The sequence below is a fragment of the Pongo pygmaeus genome, chromosome 22 (genome assembly GCF_028885625.2).
Source record: "Pongo pygmaeus isolate AG05252 chromosome 22, NHGRI_mPonPyg2-v2.0_pri, whole genome shotgun sequence".
NCBI classification, from domain to species: Eukaryota; Metazoa; Chordata; class Mammalia; order Primates; family Hominidae; genus Pongo; species Pongo pygmaeus.
This window is the reverse complement of record NC_072395.2, coordinates 27814175-27838225: the sequence shown is the minus strand read 5'-3', so window position 1 is coordinate 27838225 and position 24051 is coordinate 27814175. Positions and strand designations below refer to the sequence as shown.

The 24051-nt window shown below is 37.5% G+C and overlaps 1 long non-coding RNA gene across 1 annotated transcript in view; it reads left to right on the top strand.

Annotated features, from left to right (window-relative positions):
- The first annotated feature begins 2408 nt into the window (after window positions 1–2408).
- The window catches only part of LOC134738941 (uncharacterized), a 32531-nt gene continuing 10888 nt past the window's right edge, over window positions 2409–24051 (top strand). The window contains exons 1-2 of the long non-coding RNA XR_010125230.1: window positions 2409–2650; window positions 3610–3688. This is a non-coding gene — a long non-coding RNA (uncharacterized LOC134738941). The remainder of the gene's footprint in view (window positions 2651–3609; window positions 3689–24051) is intronic.

Genomic DNA, 24051 nt, shown 5'->3' with positions numbered 1-24051 from the left:
CAGGAGCAGGTGTCATACTGCAAAAGCAAGAATAAGAGAGAGAGAAGGGAGAGGTCCCACATACTTTTAAACAATGAGATCTGTGTCAATGAGAGCTCATGTATCACCAAGAGGATGGCACCAAGCCATTCATGAGGCATCAGCCCCCGTGATCCAAACACCTCCCCCCAGGCCCCACCTCCAACTTTGGAGATTACATTTCAACATAAGATTTCAGGGGACAAACATCCAAACTCTATCAGAGAGCCCATTATTTTTCCCCCATGAGATGTTTCTTGGTAGAGAAAAATTTAATAATATTAAGAATCTGCTCACCACATAAACTGTTGATCATCCTTTTCTGGCTAAGGGATATTTGTCAAGAATCCTGTATTCAGGCCTTGTGCCTGACAGCAGTCTTAAAGTTCCCCCAGAATACTTCCTACCAGACCATCAATTTGTCACAGCTAGTGTGCCTGCAGAATATAAGCAGTTAGTCAAAATTATTTGAGCTTACATACAAATATCTGGATTTACTGATCATTTCCAAGTGCATTTTGCCATGGGTATGTGGAAATATTCATGGAATATTCATAGGAAAAAAGGAAATGAGTTATGTTGTCTCCTAGCCAACAATTTAGTATTAGTTTTTTTTTTATCACTACCCAATAAAAAAAAATACGTGCTCCCTGCTTCTCCCCCATCACAACATCGCTGGGTTTGAAAAAGATCTATTTCAGGTTTCTTTACTTCACAACAGGAGAAAGTCTGTGTTTCTCAACACTTATAAAGTTGCAGGAAAAAGAGCTGAAAATAAAAGGGAGAATTGCTTTGGTCATTTTGCAGGATAATTCAACTTGAAAAGAATAAATGTTACGACCTTATATTTAAAGTCCAGATAGAAAGAAAAGTGTCCTATGGTGTCTGGGAAGACAAGCCAGAAACCAGGAGCCTAGATAATTAGCAATTTGAGAACCATGGTCAGAAAATAGCAAATTAAACAGAAAACATTATGGTGGAAAAATAACACCATGACAAACTAAGGCTGGTTCTACCCTTGATAAATATCTAGTCTTTCTCTCTCTCTCTTTTTCTCTATCTATAGCTCTATCCATATCTGAATTCTCCCTTCCCCACATTTCCATCCATTTTCTTTACTTTATTGCTTATTCTTTCTGTGTTTCTTTTAGCAAACATAAGCAAATATATAGATATTCTTATTACCCTGTCTTTGTTACCAAAAAAATGGAAGCATAGTACCGTGTTTTGCTTTTGGTCCACATATCTTTGTAAAAAACCTTTGTATCAGTTGATTTCTTTCTCTCTCTCTCTCTGTGATTTCACAGTACCTTGTTTTATGGCTCTACGGTGTACTCAGTCTCCCATAAATGGTTATTTTGGATTTTCTATATATTGCTATTATAAATAATGATGCATGTGTAACTTGGTTTTGTTATTTGTGGGAGCGTATCTTCAGACATATTCCTAGAAGTGGATTGTTGCATCAAAGGATAAAGGGGTTTACTAAAAAGGAACTCGGGCCCTTTGGCTTAAAATGTCAAAGAGAGGTTGGATTCTTTCCTTAAAAATAAAATATTTCATTTGGTTAAAAAAAAATGTGTGTGGAGTTTTGTTGGACACTGCCACTTCCCTTCCATAGAGATTATATCATTTTGCACGCGCACCAGCAATTTGTGAGTGCCTTTTTCTCCAAAGCCTCACTGACAGAGTGGGTTCTTAAGCTTTTTAATTGGTGCCAAACAAGCTAATAGGTAAGAAATTGTATCACACAGTAGCTTTAATTAGCATTTCTTTGAATATGAGTGAAGTTGAGTGCTTTCCCCATGTTTTTTAAATGCCATTTCTTCTGTCAGATTTTGATATTTCCTCCCTTTGACAGTAAAGAATTCTTTATGCATACAGGAAATTGGCCTTTTATCCATGACACCTCAACTATTTTATCGCAGTGTTATTTTCTTTATATCTTACTATGGTTTGTTTGTCATGCAATTTGTTCTATTCAGTAAAATTTACCAATCCTTTTTTTGTTATTATTATTGCAACTGGATTTTGAGTCTAATTACGAAGGCTTTCCTCACTCTAAGCTTATAAAAAATGTGCCCATGTTTTCCTCTTGTACATATCTCTCTCATTGTTTATACTTACATTTCAGATCCATTTGGAGTTCTTTCTTATGCATTATGTGAGGTATGAATCCAATTTTCTCTTTTTTTCCAAATGATTATCCAGTTGTGCCAAATTCATTATTAAATGTTCATGTCTGCCTCAATGATTTGATGTCTTACATATGTTAAGTTTCCATATGCACTTCGGCTTGTTCCTAGGCTCTCTATTGTGTTTCATTGGTATGTCTGTCTATTATATCCCAGTATCACATTTTAAAAACAGAACTTAATAGTGTATTTTAATGTCTAGTCAGGCTAGTTCCCCTTTATTCCTCTTCATCTTAAGGGATTTTCAAGCTATTCTTGCATGTTTATCTTTTTCACTCAATCTTCAAAACAACTTATCTTATTCCAGAAAAACAAGCAAACAAATGAACACTTATTTGTATTGGAATTGCACTAAATTTAGACATGAAACTGAAAAAAATTGATATCTTTATGAAGCTGCATAATCCTATCCAAGAACAGACATCTCCTTCCATTTGGTAAGTCTTTATCAGAAACGCTTTCAAGCTTTCATCATATATGTTTTGCCCATTTCTTGTTAAGTTTATTTCTAAGTATTGGAAGGGAAGGGCAGAATTATAAGAGATTTTTCCTAACATTTTCCAATGATTATTCTCTCTATTTATGGAAATTATTGATTTTTACGTAAATTTTATATCTTGTTGCCATACTTAAATGTTGTCTTAGTTTTACTTTAGATCTTCCTCGTTTATATTCTGAACTTAATTAAGGTGCTCTTTGACACATAATATATTATTAAATTTCATGAAATTTTAATGGATGTTGGAAAAATGCATGTTCAATTTTTAAAGTAGAAAATTCAATATATACATGAACTGGTGCTCAAGAATTCTGCTAGTCAAATTTTTTGTGTTAGTTTTGGCATATTTGATCACAACATCTGTTGATATTTGTTAATGTTTCCCAACTGAAAAAGTTATATTTTAAAAAATTTTTCCCCTTTTTTTCTAATAGCTTTTGCTTTACTAATTTGAATCTATGTTATTTGGCAAGTGATAATTTGTACTATATCTTCATTGTGCATTATAATCATCAATTTAATTAAGCCATTCATATATTCCTCAAATTAAGGTTATCATTTTGCTTTATTTTTTCTGTTTCAACAAAGACATTTTTGCTCTTTTTAGCTTAAGTTTTCCATTTACCTTTTGTTTTACATGTATTTCTTCTAAGGAGACTCTTATTTTTGTGGCTATCGTGTAATTTTACTATATGTTTTGAAATGTTATAGAGACAACCAAACTGTTCTCCCAATATATACCTAGTGATTTGTACCCCACCAGCAGCCAACGAGAGTTCAGATTGCACCATATTTTCACAAGTCCATAATTTTTGCCCAGATGATGGCTGTAAAATGGATTTACATTGTGGCTTTTTAAAAATTTTTTCTTTTCTTTTTTATAATTTCAATTTTTAGATTCAGGGAGTACATGTGCAGTTTATGTGATTACACTGCATGATGCTGAGAATGGGGTATGGATCCTGTCACGCAGACAGTGAGTATAATGCCCACAAGGTGGTTTTTCAACCCATGGGTCTTTATGTCCATGAGTACCCAATGTTTAGTTCCTATTTTCTTGTTCTCCACTTCTGCAAAATGCTTGTTTAGATACTTACTTGTATTTCCCTTATTAATTTGTAGTTCTCTGAATATTCTGGATGCCAGTCATTTGTTAGTATGTTCACTGGGAATTTTTTTCCTTTTTTATTTATTGACTTTTTTTTTTTTACCAGTTTTGGGTTTCAATTTTAGTTTCTAAATGGTGTCTTATAATGAACAAAAGTATAGTTTAATACAACTAGGGACTTGTGCTTTTTGTGTGTCTTATTTAAACATCCTTCTGTGAGTCCTAGCCAGAGCAATCAGTCAAGAGAAAGAAATAAAGATCATCCACATAGGAAAAGAAGTCAAAATATCTCTCTTCACTGACTGTATAATTCTATACCTAGAAAATGTAAAGACTCCACCAAAAGTCTCCTAGAACTAATAAATGACTTCAATAAAGTTTTAGGACACAAAATTAATGTACAAAACTCATTAGCATTTCGATACACTGATAACGTTCAAGCTGAGAGCCAAATCAGGAACACAATTTCATTTACCATATAGCCATGTACAAAAAAAAAATGCCTAGGAATACATCCAACCAAGGAGGTGAAAGATCTCTACAAGGAGAACTACAAAACACTGCTTAAAAAAAATCATAGATAACACAAAAAAATGGAAAAACATTCCATGCTCATGGATTGGAAGAATCAATATCTTTAAAATGGCCATACTGCCCAAAGCAATCTGTAGATTCAATGCTAGTGCTATCAAGCTACCAATGTCATTTTTCATAGAACTAGAAAAAAATATACTAAAATTCATATGGAACCAAAAAAGAGTCTGAAAAACCAAAGCAATCTTAAGTAAAAAGAACAAAGCTGGAAACATAGACAAATGAAACAGAATAGAGAATCCAGAAATAAAGCCACACATGTACAGCCATCTGATCTTCAAGAAAATCAACAAAAATAAGCAATGGGGAAAGGACTTCCTATTCAATAAATAGTACAGCGATAGCTGGCTAGTCATATACAGGAGAATGAAACCAGACTTCTACCTTTTACCATATAACGAAATTCACTCAAGATGGATTAAAGATTTAAATGTAAGACCTCAAACTATAAGAATCCTGGAAGAAAATCTGGGAAACAGCAGTCTGGACATTGGCCTTCGGAAAGAATTTATGATTAAGTCCTCAAAAGCAATTGTGAGTCCCTGTCTCTACAAAAAGTGAAAACAATTAGCTAGGCATGGTAGTGCATGCCTGTTGTTCCAGCTACTTGGAAGGCTGAGGTGGGAGGATAACTTGAGCCCAGAAAGTTGAGGCTATGGTGAGCCATGTTTGCACCATTGCACTCCAGCATGGGCAACAGAGTGAGACCCTCTTTCAAAAAAAAAAGCAATTGACAAGTGGGACCTAATTAAACTAAAGAGCTTCTGCACAGCAAAAGAAACTATCACCAGAGTAAACAGACAATCTACAGAATGGGAGAAAATATTCACAAACTATATATCCAACAAGCATCTAATATCCAGAATCTATAAGGAACTTAATTCAAAAAGCAAAATAACAAATAACTCCGTTAAAAATGGGCAAAAGACAGCTGGGCATGGTGGTACATGCCTGTAATCCCAGCACTTTGGGAGGCCGAGGCAGGCGGATTACCTGAGGTCAGGAGTTCGAGACCAACCTGGCCAACATGGTGAAACCCTGTCTCTACTAAAAATACAAAAATCAGCCGGGTGTGGTGGCACACACCTGTAATCTCAGCTACTTGGGAGGCTGAGGCAGGAGAATTGCTTAAGCCCAGGAGACAGAGGTTGCAGTGAGCCAAGATCATGCCACTGCACTCCAGCCTAGCTGACAGAGCAAGATTCTGTCCCAAAAAAAAAAAAAAAAAAAAAAAGGGCAAAAGACATGAACAGATACTTCTCCAAAGAAGACATGAAAGCAGACAACAGACATATGAAATGTTGCTAATATCACTAATCATCAAACAAATGCAAATCAAAATTACAATGAGATACCATCTCACACTAGTCAGTTGGCTTTTATTAAAATGTCAAAAACAACATGTCAAGGCTGTGGAGAAAAGGGAACACTTATACACTATCGATGGAAATGTAAATTAATTCAGCCACTGTGGAAGGCAGTTAGGGAATATCTCAAAGAACTTAAAACAGAGCTACCATTTGACCCAACAATCTCATTAATGGGTGTATATTCAAAAGAAAATAAATTGTTCTACCAAACACCCATGCACTCGTATGTTCATCACAGCACTATTCACAATAGCAAACACGTGGACTCAATCCAGGTGCCCATCAATGGTGTGTTAAAAGAAAAACTTTAGCCAAGTTAAATTTAAAAGAGTTTAATTGAGCAAAGAATAATTTGTGAATCAAGAAGCCTGGCGAGCCACGGTAGGCTCAGAGACTCCAGTGCAGCCACGTAGTGGAATAAGATTTATGGACAGAAAAAGGAAAGTGATCTACAGAACATGGAAGTGAGGTACAGAAACAGACGGACTGGTTACAGCTCAGCGTTTGCCTTATTTGAACACATTTTGAATAGTTGGCCATCTTTGGTCAAAACTCGGTGATTGGCACAAGAGTAGGTTACAGTCTATTTATAATTCAATTTAGGTTACAGTTTATGATGTACAGTGAAACATTTAGGCTGAACTTAAAATATGTAAGGAGGCAGTTTTAGACTAAACTTGATTTAACAGATGCATTGAATACAGAAAATGTGATATACATACACCATGAAATACCACACAGCCATAAAAAGGAATGAAATCATGTCCTTTGCAGCAACATAGATGCAGCTGGAGGCCATTTTCCTAATCGAATTAATAATGTAGGAACAGTAAACCAAAGACTGCATGCTCTCACTTATAAGAGGAAGCTAAACACTAGGTACTCATGAACATAAAGATAGCGATAATACACACTGGGGACTACTAGAGAGAGGAAGGAGGAAGTGGAGCAAGATTTGAAAAACTATTGATACTATGGTCACTACCTGGTGATAGGATCATTCATATCCTAACTTCAGCATCATGCAATATACTTATGTAGCAGACCTGCACATGTACCCACAAACCTTAAAGTTGAAATCATTTTTAAAACTTATAAATAATATAAAATGTTTATAGAAAATAGAAACAGAAAAACCCTTCTTTGAGGCTTCTCTTTGTTTCTTTTCCTTTTTTTTGTTCTCTTTGAGGTTTTAAACTAATCTCTATTATTTTCCACTGAGATTTTACACTGTTTCTTTTCACTTTTAAGTTTTGGATACATCTGGAATTGACTTTTTTGCATGGTGTAAGGTAGGTGTAGAATTTAATGTTTCTCTATATGAATAACCAATTTTCCCAACTTATATTTAATAGTCCATACTTCCCATAATGTTCTAAAATGACACTCTGCTTTATTTCAAATTTTCTTTATATATGGTTCTATTTATGGACTTTCTATCCTGCTGTATTGGCCTCTTTGTCTTTACCTATCTTAAAATTATGAGGCAGTACATTTTGTTGCTTTACAATAAACCTTGATATCTGGTGGAAAATTTATGTCCGTTTTCTGGCTCTTTGCCTTTCATGTAAATTTTATAATAAGCTTGTCAGGACATGAAAATCCTTGTTAAGATTTTTACAGTCATCTTTTGATATTGGCAGAGATTTGTTCCAGGAATCCCTGAAGGTACCAACATTCATGTATGCTCAAGCCCTTTATATAAAATGGTATAATAGTATTTGTATATAACCTACACACATCCTTCCATATACTTGCAAATATCTCTAGATTACTGATAGTGCCTAATACAATGTAAATACCATGTAAATATTTATTTTACTGTACGTTTAGGGAATAATGACAAGAAAAAAGTTTGTAAGTTTGTACGTGTCTAGTACAGATGCAACCAACCATTGTTTTCCAAATATTTTACATCAACAGTTGGTTGAATGCATGGATGCAGAACCCATGGACCACAGAGGGCCAACTGTATTTCAAATGCTTTCTATTTATGCATTAATTTCTTGTAGAATTAATATTGAGTCACACTATCCATGAATACGGCCTGCCAGTCCATTTATTTCATTTGTTTTTAATGTCATTTCCCCATAGCTTGGATATTTTCTCTTATTTGTGCTATTTGTTCTTGTTACAGTCAACTATCTTTCAGAGAAATTTTAAGAGCATGAAAAATGTCTTTTATATCTCCAAGCATATTTAACATTTCTGGTGCTCTTCTCCTCATCGGGCAGATTTGGTTTTCCATCTGTTATCACTTTCCTTCAGCCTGAAGAATTTTAACATTTCTTGTAATGGAGGTTTGTTGGCAATAAAGTTGTTCATAATATTACCTTATTATACTCTGCATGTGTGTAGTATTTTTTGTGATTTCCTTTCTTCTATTACTGATATTGGCAACTTGTGTTTTCTCTTAATTTTCTTGATTAGTATAGCTAGAGGTTTGTTTGCCCTCTGCGGTCCATTTGTTAACTTCATTGATCTTTGCAGAGAACCAAATTTTGCTTTTAATTACTTACTCTACTATATTCCTTTTCTATATCTTTGACTTCTGTTGTTTTCTTTATTACTTCCTTCATTACTCTTACTTGTTTTCTTTGCTCTACTTTTTTTAACTTAAGCTGGAAGCTTATATAATTTATACCTTTCTTTTTTACTAATGTATAGGCATTAAAATAATAAATTTACCTCTAAGTATTGTTTTTATTTCACAAAGTGTGTGTGTTGTGTTTTCATTATCATCCAGTTCTGAATATTTTCTAATTTCACCGAGAATTTTTCTTCTGACCCATGGGCTATTTAGAATTCTTTTTGCTCTATTTTTGAAAATTTCTTTTTTGCTTTCATTTTTGGAGAATATTTTTACTGGATATAGTATTCAATAGTAATTATTTTTTCCTTTCAGCGGTTTAAAAATGTCAATTCATTGTGTTTTATTTTGCATTGATTCTGATGAGAAACAATGTCTTTTTTCTTCCTGTTTGTAACCTGTCTCTTTTTCTCTGGCTGCTTTTAAGATTTTCTCTTAGTCATTATTTTTTATAAATTTGATTACAATATGTTTCGTGGTTTTTCTTGGGCTTCTTTTCTTGACCTTTATTGACCTTTTGGATCTGTATGTGGATAGCTTTCATTAAATACAAAGAATGTCTGACTCAGTATTTCTTTAAATACATTTTCTGACTTCTGTGGTCTTCATGGGAGCCAATGACATGTTTGTTAGACTGTTGTTTCATATTATCTTATAGACTGTTTCATATCATCTTACAGACTGTTTCATATCATCTTACAGACTGTTTCATATCATCTTATAGACTGTTTCATATCACCTTATAGACTGTTTCATATCATGTTATACACTGTTTCATATCATCTTATACACTGTTTCATATCATCTTATACACTGTTTCATATCATCTTATACACTGTTTCGTATTGCCTTATAGACTGTTTCATATCACCTTATAGACTGTTTCATATCATCTTACAGACTGTTTCATATCATCTTATACACTGTTTCATATCATCTTATACACTGTTTCATATCATCTTACAGACTGTTTCATATCATCTTATAGACTGTTTCATGTCATGTCATACACTGTTTCATATCATCTTATACACTGTTTCATATCATCTTATAGACTGTTTCATATCATCTTATAGATTGTTTCACATCATCTTATACACTGTTTCATATTGCCTTATAGACTGTTTCATATCATCTTATAGACTGTTTCATATCATCTTACAGACTGTTTCATATCATCTTACAGACTGTTTCATATTATCTTATAGACTGTTTCATATCATCTTATAGACTGTTTCATATCATCTTATAGACTGTTTCATATTACCTTACAGGTCAGTGAGGCTCTGCTTTGAATGTTATATAATACTTTTTATTTTTTAGAATTGGGGGGTCTCACTCTGTCAACCAGGCTGGGGTGCACTGGTGCAATCAAAGCTTACTGCAGCCTTGAAATCCTGGGCTCAAGCAATGCTCCCACCTTAGCCTTCCATGTAGCTGGAATTACAGGTGTCCATGACCACTTAGCCTACATTTTTTTCTATTTGCTTGGCTTATATCATCAAGTTCCGTGATCTTTTCTCCTGCCATATATGTACTGTATCTTATCCTATCTAGGAATATTTTTTCTTCTGATATTTTATCTTTCAGCTTTTGATGTTCTATTTCTTAATGATAGAATTTCCTTTTCCCCATTTAACCCCCACCCCACAAATCCTAGCTTCTGGTAACCATTATTCTGCTCTCGGCTTTTATGTGTTCTTTCTCTTTTTTTTTTTTTTTAAACTTTCACATATAAGTGAGAGTATGTAGTGTTTATCTTTCTGTGTCTGGCTTATTTCACTTAGCATAATGTCCTCCAGGTTCATCCATTTTGTCATAAATGATATAATTTCCCTCTTCTTTAAATGCTGACTAGTAGTCCATTGTGTATATATACCACATGTTAAAATCAATCCATCAGTTGATGGATGCCTAGGTTGTTTCTATAAGTTGGCTATGAATAGTGCTGCAATAAACATGGAAGTGCAGATATATCTCTCTCACAGTGATTTCAAATCCTTTGGGTGTGTACCCAGAAGTGGGACTGCTGGATCATACTGAAGCAGGATAATTCCCTTGACCCCTATGCAGGAGTTGTAAAGAGATGGCTCACTTACTCAGTCCACAGCACTCAAACCCTTTGTGGGAGGGGGAGCATGCAGGTGAGCAGGTACAGGAGCCAGGGAGAGTGCCTTTGGGTGCTGGCAGGAACAAAACCCCATACTAGCCTGTGGCAGCATGTAGGGGTTGCCCCCGAACCCTTGAGCCCCAGAGGGTGTGTGTTACAGTGCACTCCTTTAGCTTTGCTGTCCATGGATGGCCTGAGTGTTAAACAGCTCAGTGGAGGGTCAGTGTGACATCCTCTTTCACCTGCACCTGGGTCCTTGTCTGGTGTCCAGGAGGAATGAGGTTGTGCAAACAGATTGGAGGGTGGTTAATGCAAAGCATTTTATTGAGCAGTGGAAGTGGCTCTCAGTGGGATGGGGAGCTGGAAAGGGGATGGAGTGGCCAGGTGGTCTTTCCCTGGAGTTCAGCCGTCCCAGGCCGAACTCCTTTCCAACTATAGTCTCCAATGTCTGGCTGCTTCTTCCCTCTCAACGTTCAGACACTTCTCTCTTTTAGTTTTTACTAAAAGACAAGTTTAGTGAGCTTAATACATGAGCTTCTTGGGATTGCTACTGGATGCCCAGCATACTGAGTGAGCACACTTAACTCTGGATGGTTGGAACTTGAATGTCTCCCAGTCTTCAGGTCTATGGATTTCAGTAGTTATCCAATTTATTATTACTCAATGCTTTGTGTTTCTCTAGGAGTTATTTGTTCTACTTTGTAAAATACTCAGAAATCTGCACAGGGGCTCTCTTGAGTCTCTGGAAAATGCTAAGATTTCTGGGCATCTTTCTCTGAATAATTCCCTTCTTTTCATTCAGCCCTACAAATTCTAGACAACTAATCCTTCCCAAGTTCTTATCAATGTTTCTTTAATTCAAAGAGACCACTCTGTTCTGAAATGTTTTCCACTTACATGCACCAGTCTGGAACATGCCTCCAAGCAGAAACCTGGGGAAATGATAGGGCTCATCTCATTTGTTTCCTTTCTTTCAGAGATTATAGTCTTGCAATTTTTTTCCCAAAGTCTAGAAATAGTTACCTTTCATACAATTTTTTCACTTTTAATATTGTTTACATCAGAAGTACTAGTCCAGTACTAGCTACTCCATCATGGCTAGAAGTGGGAGTTCTCTGCATAGCACTTTACTCTTCAAAGAAGTCAAGACTATTACAGTTAGAAAAAAAAAAAAATCTCATGAGTCATCAATAGATCAATCCACCCCAGCCTCATAGGACTTGAATTTCATTTTCTCACTATCCAATAAATGGCTATTTAGGCTATACCTGGTTGCTTCTAGTGATGATGACATCACTATCTCCAAGGTAGGCATACATTTCAGGCTGGCAGGATCATCTTTTTCATGTCCAGAACTCCATCTCTCTGTAACTCATCCTTGTCTTATCTCTTGATTTTGTATATGGAAGAGTCTACTCTCTCTTCCACTAAACAGTCCTACAAATAATTGACAGCAGCATCGTGTTCCCACAGAGCCAGCTCTTCTTCAGGATAAGCATGCCCAGTTTCTTCAACTTATTCCACAAGAGTGAACAAATAAGGTAAAAAGACAACTGCTTTATTCTCCTCCCTGCCCTTAAGTATATGCCCTAAGACTTTTGAAATCTCAGGAGAAAATTCCTTTTGAAGCCCTCCTGCACTCTTAGCTTGAATCAGACATGCTTAATTTGATCATTTGATCAAAGGATCACTCAGCTGTTGCAAACAGTCTATGTAGTTAGCATCTTCAGCATCTCCTAGGACTATAACAATAGAGCCTCTTCCTAGTTTTATGATAGAGAAAATGCCAGTCCTGACCGTGCCTTCTAATGGAACTACAAAACTATTAGATAATTGCTTCATTTACTGGGGAGCGGTAACTAGAAAAGAGCAAAGTATAGTTCTATTGAAGTACATGTTTCCATTTTCTTTTTTTTTTTTTTTTTTTTTTTTGTTAGTTGGATGAACGGTTTATTTTTTTCTTTTTTTTTTTTTTAATTGCCAATTATTTTTTATTAGCAATTAAAAAATAAAAATACAAGTATTATACCCAATAATGATTTCAGGGGCAGCTAATGTGATAGATAGAATGTTCCAGGATATTTTCTTTTTTTTTTTTTCATGTTAGATATTTATTTATTTTTTATTTTTTATTTTTTATTTATTTATTTATTTATTTTTTTATTTTTTTGATTTTTTTGAATTTTCTTTTTTATTATTATTATTATTATTATTATTATTATTATTATACTTTAGGTTTTATGGTACATGTGCACAATGTGCAGGTAAGTTACATATGTATACATGTGCCATGCTAGTGCGCTGCACCCACCAACTCGTCATCCAGCACTAGGTATATCTCTCAATGCTATCCCTCCCCCCTCCCCCCACCCCACAACAGTCCCCGAAGTGTGATGTTCCCCTTCCTGTGTCCATGTGTTCTCATTGTTCAATTCCCACCTATGAGTGAGAATATGCGGTGTTTGGTTTTTTGTTCTTGCGATAGTTTACTGAGAATGATGATTTCCAATTTCATCCATGTCCCTACAAAGGACATGAACTCATCATTTTTTATGGCTGCATAGTATTCCATGGTGTATATGTGCCACATTTTCTTAATCCAGTCTATCATTGTTGGACATTTGGGTTTGTTCCAAGTCTTTGCTATTGTGAATAATGCGGCAATAAACATACGTGTGCATGTGTGTTTATAGCAGCATGATTTATAGTCCTTTGGGTATATACCCAGTAATGGGATGGCTGGGTCGAATGGAATTTCTAGTTCTAGATCCCTGAGGAATCGCCACACTGACTTCCACAAGGGTTGAACTAGTTTACAGTCCCACCAACAGTGTAAAAGTGTTCCTATTTGTCCACATCCTCTCCAGCACCTGTTGTTTCCTGACTTTTTAATGATTGCCATTCTAACTGGTGTGAGATGGTATCTCATTGTGGTTTTGATTTGCATTTCTCTGATGGCCAGTGATGGTGAGCATTTTTTCATGTGTTTTTTGGCTGCATAAATGTCTTCTTTTGAGAAGTGTCTGTTCATGTCCTTCGCCCACTTTTTGATGGCGTTGTTTGTTTTTTTCTTGTAAATTTGTTGGAGTTCACTGTAGATTCTGGATATTAGCCCTTTGTCAGATGAGTAGGTTGTGAAAACTTTCTCCCATTTTGTAGGTTGCCTGTTCACTCTGATGGTAGTTTCTTTTGCTGTGCAGAAGCTCTTGAGTTTAATTAGATCCCATTTGTCAATTTTGGCTTTTGTTGCCATTGCTTTTGGTGTTTTAGACATGAAGTCCTTGCCCATGCCTATGTCCTGAATGGTAATGCCTAGGTTTTCTTCTAGGGTTTTTATGGTTTCAGGTCTAACATTTAAGTCTTTAATCCATCTTGAATTGATTTTTGTATAAGGTGTAAGGAAGGGATCCAGTTTCAGCTTTCTACATATGGCTAGCCAGTTTTCCCAGCACCATTTATTAAATAGGGAATCCTTTCCCCATTTCTTGTTTTTGTCAGGTTTGTCAAAGATCAGATACTTGTAGATATGTGGCATTATTTCTGACGGCTCTGTTCTGTTCCATTGATCTATATCTCTGTTTTGGTACCAGTACCATGCTGTTTTGGTTACTGTAGCCTTGTAGTATAGTTTGAAGTCAGGTAGTGTGATGCCTCCAGCTTTGTTCTTTTGGCTTAGGATTGACTTGGCGATGCGGGCTCTTTTTTGGTTCCATATGAACTTTAAAGTAGTTTTTTCCAATTCTGTGAAGAAAGTCATTGGTAGCTTGATGGGGATGGCATCGAATCTGTAAATTACCTTGGGAAGGATGGCCATTTTCATGATATTGATTCTTCCCACCCATGAGCATGGAATGTTCTTCCATTTGTTTGTATCCTCTTTTATTTCCTTGAGCAGTGGTTTGTAGTTCTCCTTGAAGAGTTCTTTCACATCCCTTGTAAGTTGGATTCCTAGGTATTTTATTCTCTTTGAAGCAATTGTGAATGGGAGTTCACTCATGATTTGGCTCTCTGTCTGTCTGTTATTGATGTATAAGAATGCTTGTGATTTTTGTACATTGATTTTGTATCCTGAGACTTTGCTGAAGTTGCTTATCAGCTTAAGGAGATTTTGGGCTGAGACAATGGGGTTTTCTAGATATACTATCATGTCATCCGCAAACAGGGACAATTTGGCTTCCTCTTTTCCTAATTGAATACCCTTGATTTCCTTCTCCTGCCTAATTGCCCTGGCCAGAACTTCCAACACTATGTTGAATAGAAGTGGTGAGAGAGGGCATCCCTGTCTTGTGCCAGTTTTCAAAGGGAATGCTTCCAGTTTTTGCCCATTCAGTATGATATTGGCTGTGGGTTTGTCATAAATAGCTCTTATTATTTTGAGATACATCCCATCAATTCCTAATTTATTGAGAGTTTTTAGCATGAAGGGTTGTTGAATTTTGTCAAAGGCCTTTTCTGCATCTATTGAGATAATCATGTGGTTTTTGTCTTTGGTTCTGTTTATATGCTGGATTACATTTATTGATTTGCGTATATTGAACCAGCCTTGCATCCCAGGGATGAAGCCCACTTGATCATGGTGGATAAGCTTTTTGATGTGCTGCTGGATTCTGTTTCCCAGTATTTTATTGAGGATTTTTGCATCAATGTTCATCAAGGATATTGGTCTAAAATTCTCTTTTTTTGTTGTGTTTCTGCCCGGCTTTGGTATCAGGATGATGCTGGCCTCATAAAATGAGTTAGGGAGGATTCCCTCTTTTTCTATTGATTGGAATAGTTTCAGAAGGAATGGTACCAGCTCATCCTTGTACCTCTGGTAGAATTCGGCTGTGAACCCATCTGGTCCTGGACTTTTTTTGGTTGGTAAGCTATTGATTATTGCCACAACTTCAGCTCCTGTTATTGGTCTATTCAGAGATTCAACTTCTTCCTGGTTTAGTCTTGGGAGGGTGTATGTGTTGAGGAATTTATCCATTTCTTCTAGATTTTCTAGTTTATTTGCATAGAGGTGTTTGTAATATTCTCTGATGGTAGTTTGTATTTCTGTGGGATCAGTGGTGATATCCCCTTTATCATTTTTTATTGCATCTATTTGATTCTTCTCTCTTTTTTTCTTTATTAATCTTGCTAGCGGTCTATCAATTTTGTTGATCCTTTCAAAAAACCAGCTCCTGGATTCATTGATTTTTTGAAGGGTTTTTTGTGTCTCTATTTCCTTCAGTTCTGCTCTGATTTTAGTTATTTCTTGCCTTCTGCTAGCTTTTGAATGTGTTTGCTCTTGCTTTTCTAGTTCTTTTAATTGTGATGTTAGGGTGTCAATTTTGGATCTTTCCTGCTTTCTCTTGTGGGCATTTAGTGCTATAAATTTCCCTCTACACACTGCTTTGAATGCATCCCAGAGATTCTGGTATGTTGTGTCTTGGTTCTCGTTGGTTTCAAAGAACATCTTTATTTCTGCCTTCATTTCGTTATGTACCCAGTAGTCATTCAGGAGCAGGTTGTTCAGTTTCCACGTAGTTGAGCGGTTTTGAGTGAGATTCTTAATCCTGAGTTCTAGCTTGATTGCACTGTGATCTGGGAGACAGTTTGTTACAATTTCTGTTCTTTTACATTTATTGAGGAGAGCTTTACTTCCAAGTATATGGTCAATTTTGGAATAGGTGTGGTGTGGTGCTGAAAAAAATGTATATTCTGTTGATTTGGGGTGGAGAGTTCTGTAGATGTCCATTAGGTCCGCTTGGTGCAGAGCTGAGTTCAATTCCTGGGTATCCTTGTTGACTTTCTGTCTCGTTGATCTGTCTAATGTTGACAGTGGGGTGTTAAAGTCTCCCATTATTAATGTGTGGGAGTCTAAGTTTCTTTGTAGGTCACTCAGGACTTGCTTTATGAATCTGGGTGCTCCTGTATTGGGTGCATATATATTAAGGATAGTTAGCTCTTCTTGTTGAATTAATCCCTTTACCATTATGTAATGGCCTTCTTTGTCTCTTTTGATCTTTGTTGGTTTAAAGTCTGTTTTATCAGAGACTAGGATTGCAACCCCTGCCTTTTTTTGTTTTCCATTTGCTTGGTAGATCTTCCTCCATCCTTTTACTCTGAGCCTATGTGTGTCTCTGCACGTGAGATGGGTTTCCTGAATACAGCACACTGATGGGTCTTGAGTCTTTATCCAGTTTGCCAGTCTGTGTCTTTTAATTGGCGCATTTAGTCCATTTACATTTAAAGTTAATATTGTTATGTGTGAATTTGATCCTGTCATTATGATGTTAGCTGGATATTTTGCTCATTAGTTGATGCAGTCCCTTCCTAGTCTCGATGGTCTTTACATTTCGGTATGATTTTGCAGTGGCTGGTACCGGTTGTGCGTTTCCATGTTTAGCGCTTCCTTCAGGAGCTCTTTTAGGGCAGGCCTGGTGGTGACAAAATCTCTCAGCATTTGCTTGTCTGTAAAGTATTTTATTTCTCCTTCACTTATGAAGCTTAGTTTGGCAGGATATGAAATTCTGGGTTGAAAATTCTTTTCTTTAAGAATGTTGAATATTGGCCCCCACTCTCTTCTGGCTTGTAGGGTTTCTGCCGAGAGATCCGCTGTTAGTCTGATGGGCTTCCCTTTGATGGTAACCCGACTTTTCTCTCTGGCTGCCCTTAACATTTTTTCCTTCATTTCAACTTTGGTGAATCTGACAATTATGTGTCTTGGAGTTGCTCTTCTCGAGGAGTATCTTTGTGGCGTTCTCTGTATTTCCTGAATCTGAATGTTGGCCTGCCTTGCTAGATTGGGGAAGTTCTCCTGGATAATATCCTGCAGAGTGTTTTCCAACTTGTTTCCATTCTCCCCGTCACTTTCAGGTACACCAATCAGACGTAGATTTGGTCTTTTCACATAGTCCCACATTTCTTGGAGGCTTTGCTCGTTTCTTTTTATTCTTTTTTCTCTAAACTTCCCTTCTCGCTTCATTTCATTCATTTCATCTTCCAGGGCTGATACCCTTTCTTCCATTTGATCGCATCGGCTCCTGAGGCTTCTGCATTCTTCACGTAATTCTCGAGCCTTGGTTTTCAGCTCCATCAGCTCCTTTAAGCACTTCTCTGTATTGGTTATTCTAGTTATACATTCTTCTAAATTTTTTTCAAAGTTTTCAACTTCTTTGCCTTTGGTTTGAATATCCTCCCGTAGCTCGGAGTAATTTGATCGTCTGAAGCCTTCTTCTCTCAGCTCGTCAAAGTCATTCTCCGTCCAGCTTTGTTCCGTTGCTGGTGAGGAACTGCGTTCCTTTGGAGGAGGAGAGGTTTTTAGAGTTTCCAGTTTTTCTGCTCTGTTTTTTCCCCATCTTTGTGGTTTTATCTACTTTTGGTCTTTGATGATGGTGATGTACAGATGGGTTTTTGGTGTGGATGTCCTTTCTGTTAGTTTTCCTTCTAACAGACAGAACCCTCAGCTGCAGGTCTGTTGGAGTACCTGACTGGCCGTGTGAGGTGTCAGTCTGCCCCTGCTGGGGGGTGCCTCCCAGTTAGGCTGCTCGGGGGTCAGGGGTCAGGGACCCACTTGAGGAGGCAGTCAGCCCGTTCTCAGATCTCCAGCTGCGTGCTGGGAGAACCACTGCTCTCCTCACAGCTGTCAGACAGGGACATTTAAGTCTGCAGAGGTTACTGCTGTCTTTTTGTTTGTCTGTGCCCTGCCCCCAGAGGTGGAGCCTACAGAGGCAGGCAGGCCTCCTTGAGCTGTGGTGGGCTCCACCCAGTTCAAGCTTCCAGGCTGCTTTGTTTACCTAAGCGAGCCTGGGCAATGGCGGGCGCCCCTCCCCCGGCCTCGCTGCCGACTTGCTGTTTGATCTCAGACTGCTGTGCTAGCAATCAGCAAGACTCCGTGGGTGTAGGACCCTCTGAGCCAGGTGCGGGCTATACTCTCCTGCGGCACCGTTTCCTAAGCCCGTCGGAAAAGCACAGTATTCGGGTGGGAGTGGCCCGATTTTCCAGGTGCCGTCTGTCACCCCTGGAAAGGGAACTCCCTGACCCCTTGCGCTTCCCGAGTGAGGCAATGCCTCGCCCCTGCTTCGGCTGGCGCACGGTGCGCTCACCCACTGACCTGCGCCCACTGTCTGGCACTCCCTAGTGAGATGAACACTGTACCTCAGATGGAAATGCAGAAATCACCCGTCTTCTGCGTCGCTCACGCTGGGAGCTGTAGACCGGAGCTGTTCCTATTCGGCCATCTTGGCTCCTCCCTCCATGTTTCCATTTTCTAATTGATAACTTTAAGACTAAGATTGAATATAACATTTCAGGCCCCAAATTGTCAGTTAACATATCTGAAGATTATGGGTAAGTTATGGTCCTAATATTATTTGTTGCTCAACTTTTTTTTTTTTTTTGAGATGGAGTTTCACTCTTTTGCCCAGGCTGGAGTGAAGTGGCATGATCTTGGCTCACCACAACCTCCGCCTCCTTTGTTCAAGCGATTCTCCTGCCTCAGCTCCCAAGTAGCTGGGATTATAGGCATCTGCCACCACACCGTAGTTAATTTTTGTATTTTTAGTAGAAACAGGGTTTCACCATGTTGGCCAGGCTAGTCTCAAACTCCTGACATCAGGTGATCTGCCTGCCTTGGCCTCCCAAAGTGCTGAGATTACAGGTATGAGCCACCCCGCCCGGCCGACTTTTTATCCTAAAATTGAGCTTTCAGCACTTTGTTTTTATTCCAAAGTCAGGATTAATCTTACTTAATAACTGTCTTATAGTGAAGTTAAATAAAAGTCCGGAAAAACATGTTCACCTGCACCTCTTCATTCGTAATAAGAACGTGTTTGGGGGCAGTGGGCCTCGTAGACTAAACCTGACAGTTTGTTTTAATTGATTTCTGATTCATTTCTTTAGGCTATGCCTTATTTCTCTCAGTCTCCAGGTCTGTACTAATCTGCATAACAGCATCAACAGAACATTGTGAAACATAATTCTCACTCATTAAAAAAATGCAGATGCTAAATGTCATGCGTTTACATTTTGAAACAGTGATTTCCTTCAATCTACTTTATCTTATTTAACTTTTAAAAAATGATTTCCCAAGGGCTATAGTGTAGGAAAACCTTGGTAAGTAACTTTACCTCAAGCATTTTTTAATCACATAGAGAGATAACAGTTGCACCAAAGCGTCTCCTTATTAGCATGTAATGTCTCTTATGGCGCTACGGGTTCTGCAGCTGAGGAGTAGCTATAAACATTTTTTGTTGCCTAAGACAAAATGGTTGATGGTTAATACTTACTTTCTCTTAACAGGCTCTTTATTTGCCTAATTAAACTTGTCTTATAAACTCTCTCATTTTAATATAATGATGAGGCTCTGGGGTTAGATCTGATGCTGGAGTCAGATATTTAGCTGTTCACCTTTACTACCCACAGAGAGGAAATGTTTTTCAGTAGCTTGTGATAAAAAATAGAAGGGAATAATAGATTTGAAGTGTCTGATATTTTGTAATCTGTTACTTTTTCCTTGTCACTTCAAGACATGGCTGGAAAAAGAAAAGGAAGTGACCAGAAGATAAGCCTAGAAGTTGGTTTCAAATAGAGGAGTTGGACAGATTCTGCACTGCAGGCTTTGCCAGTCAATGAACTAGAGTATGAACAGCAAGGAGTAACCTGCAACTTCTATCATTAGGCTTTACCTTATTTCTAATACTAGGTGACTGTGGACCCATAGGCATTTGTCACCACCAAATAGGGGTCAAGAGCTCTCTAATTTTAGCTAAATTACTCTGGCCCCACTCCACCACCAAGATTCTTTTTTTAAATTCACCAAACTACATTTCACTCCTACTGTGAGCCAAGCCCAAAACTAGGTGCTAGAAATGGCTAGAAATGCAAAAATAAATGTCAAGTTCCCTGCCTTAAAAGGAATGCACAGATAAGACTATAAAACAGGCAATTCAAAAACAGTTTGATAAGGTTCACAACCAAGATTGGCCAAGTTCAAAACTAAATTTTAGTGGGTCAGAGAGAATTTCTTGAAAGAAGTAATGCATGAACTAAACAGATAAGTGGCTAGCTTAGACAATGCAGGGGTAGAAGAGATGGAAATGTTCGGAATGAGAGAGGAAGGAGGCTTCAGGTACCATAGTGTGGAAGTCTGAAGGAACATGATGGCCTCAGGTAATGATAATTGGTTTAGTGTGGTGGGGACATTAGGCATTTGTATGTTAGCCCCTATTTCTATTATTAGTATTAATCAGTTGCCCAAATGAGAGACCTCTCTTTGCATATGCCTCAGTATTACAGCCTCAGACACGGCTTTGAAATATTCTTCTCTCTATCCTCACTATCACTGCCTTAGGTCTCCCCTGGACTACTGTGTCTTCTACCTGAAAGTCAAGCCTTCATGCTGTCTTCTCTCCATTCCAACCTCCATGGGAAGAAGAGATAATATCATTTTCTGGCTGTATAAAAAAAAAGTACCAGGAATTTTTTGTTGACTGCAGGTATATTTAAAACCCTTTGTCTTGTCATACAAGTCTCCATCTAACTGAGCTGAGCTCACCTTACTAAGCTACATTCTAGCCCACTCCCACACCATACAGGTTATTCCATAACCCACCACATATTTTTAGAATTCTACTTTGAGGTCTTCCCTGAGATTTGAACATACAATTTTTTCTTCTCTTCTTAGACAAATACCTACTCATCCATCAGGATCCAGCTCAAATGCAATTTTGCTATGAATCTCTCTGTGGCTTTATTGATGAAATTAGTCAGTCTATCATTTCTCTTCTCTTAGCACATTGTAAATAATTCTATTAAACATCTTATATTATATGGTGTTATGTTTTCATATCTATAAATAGATTGGAAAGTCTAAGCATATCCATTTTGTGACTCTTGGTGCCAAACTCTAGAGACTATAGTGAGTTGAATGATGGCCCCCAAAAGGATATGTTCATGTTCTGATCCTGGGAACCTGTGAATGTTACCTTTTTTGGAGAAAGGGTCTTTGTAGATGTAATTAAATGAAGAATTTTTTAGATAAGGTGATCATCCTGGATTATCTATAAAGGCCCTAAATCCAATCACAAGTGCTTTTATAAAGGTGAGACAGTGAGATATTTGACACAGAACAGGGGGAGCCAGTGTGACCCTGGTGGCAGAAATTAGAATATGGTCCCAGCCAAGGAATGCCAGCAGTGACCAGAACCTGAAAGAGGCAAAAAAAGGATTTTCCGCTAGAGCCTCCAGAGGAAGTGTAGCCCTGGCAACACCTTGATTTGAGATTTCTTACCACCAGAACTGTAAAAGAATAAATTTCTGCAAATTTAAGCCATGCCGTTTGTAGTAATTTATTACAGAAGTTACAGGAAACTAATACAGAGACCAAAAGTTGGCAACTATCACTATTATTATCATTAATAGAATACAAATCCACCAGGATATAAAATGTATCCATTACATTTCAGGTTCCTTTTTATGCCATAAATATAAATAACAAGATTCACCTGTATCATTCATTCATTAATTTATTCACATATAAATATTTATGGTTTGTTCCTTTTCTATGTGCTAAGTACTATGCTTAAGACCTTGAATATATTATCTACTTGAATATTCACAGTAACATTCTTAGGGAGAAATAATTATTACAGCTTTGCAGATAACTTGAAAGAGACTTGTAAGTTTTAAGTAATTTGTTCAATCATGAGGAAGTGACTGAGGCAAGATTTAAACCAGATTTTTGTGAACCTAAAGTCTATACCCTTAACCCTGATGATCCACAACCATATGATTTTAAAACATGGAGGCAAAATTAGATATATGACAACATAAACAGTATTTGTTTTAATGACTCTTCTTTTGCCAAAGTCCAAAGTTAGATGTCAATTAAAGACATATTCTTAAACATTCTCATATTGGATAAAACAAATAGACTTCATTTCACTGTTTTTATTAATGGAACTAAGTTACATAGTCCCATTCCTATGATAAATATTATTTATCTAAAACTTCAAGCTTAGAATTTAAAAATAATATAGGATTTCACTCTAATAGTTTCTATTAGTGAAACAAGAGAGTTCCCTGATGCCCTTTGCAGGATGTGCAACAGGGGTGTGGCTTGTGTGTTCAGCTGCTATGCATTCAAACCCCTTACAGAAGGGGGAGCATGCAGATGGGTAGGTGCTGGAGCTTGGGCAAGCACTTTGGGGCTCTGATCCCACAGTAGCATCTAGGGGTGGGTGTCTCCAACTCCTGAAGCCAAAGTTGGCATGGCATGTGTTACAGTGCACTCCTTTAGCTTTGCCATCTGCAGACAGCTTAAGTGTTGACCAGCTCAGTGCCCTCTTGGTACCCAGGTCCTTGTCTGATGTTCAGAAAGAATCAGGTCATACACGGACTTGAAGGATAAATGCAGGGGTTTTATTGAGTGGTGGAGGTGGCTCTCAGTTGGATGGATGGGGAGCTGGAAAGGGAATGGAGTGGGAAGATGATCTTCTGGAGTTTGGCTATCCAGCAGCCAATCTCTCTTTGACCTCCCCCAGCCAAACTCTTCTTGGCATCTGGATGTTCCTTCTCTTCTCTCTGCTGTGCTGTTCTGCCATTCTTCTACTCTTCTGTTCGTCTCTGCCTTGTGTGCTTCTGGAACCTGGGGTCTGGGGTTTATATGAGTACAAGATGTGGGGCCATGGTGGGCCAAAAGGCAAATTTTGGGTGCAAAAACAGAAATGCCTGTTCCCATTTAGGGTCATGGGTTTTCAGGCTTGAGGGTGGGGCCTTTGCAGGGGAACAGCCCTCTTCTACATAGTATTTTCCTGTCTCCTTTCCATATAATCAATAGCAGTTTAATTGCAAAGATATACTTGAATCAAAGTAATAATAGGATTCAACCAAGGTAAAGAGAGGAGAATTTGAGCTTCCACTCAGAAATACAACTCTATTCTATAGCAAAATAATTTTGTCATCACTGCCTTAATCTTTACTTGGATTACGTTAATTACATTTTGTTAATTCTACTCTCAGTTTCTTCAGAGACTGACAGGCACAGTTTTGTTATCATATTTTATTAAGTGGATCAGGTTTGTAGACAACCTGGTTTCAGAAACATCAACAGGATTATCTTCTGTATCAAATAAAGGATGATAATCTGTTTTTAAAGCTTATAACAGAATAGTTCTGAAAGCAGTAATGGAGTCCAGGAAGAGATGAGGTAGAGATGGCAAAAGGCCATTGATTGTCCAGAAGTTTTCTTCCAAAATCTTAGACCTTACACAAATATACAAATACCATTTACCTTAAATAATTACATTACTTTAGCCTGAGCTATATTTAAGCTAGGTCATTTGTTAGTTTGCTTATTTGTTTTAAGATCAGGGTTTCATAAGTAAAATCATGTTTATGCTAAGACAAAAACTAAATCCACCCTACTAATACAGAGCTGCAAATACCTACAAAGCCACTTTTGTCTTACTTTTTCAGGAAATAACACATATAAAAGAGACTATTTGTATGGCATAAGCCTCATATTTATCAGAGCTTAGTCATGGATGTCTGCCAATTTGGTGCTGTGAAAGAGCACTGGACTGAATTCGGAGATGTA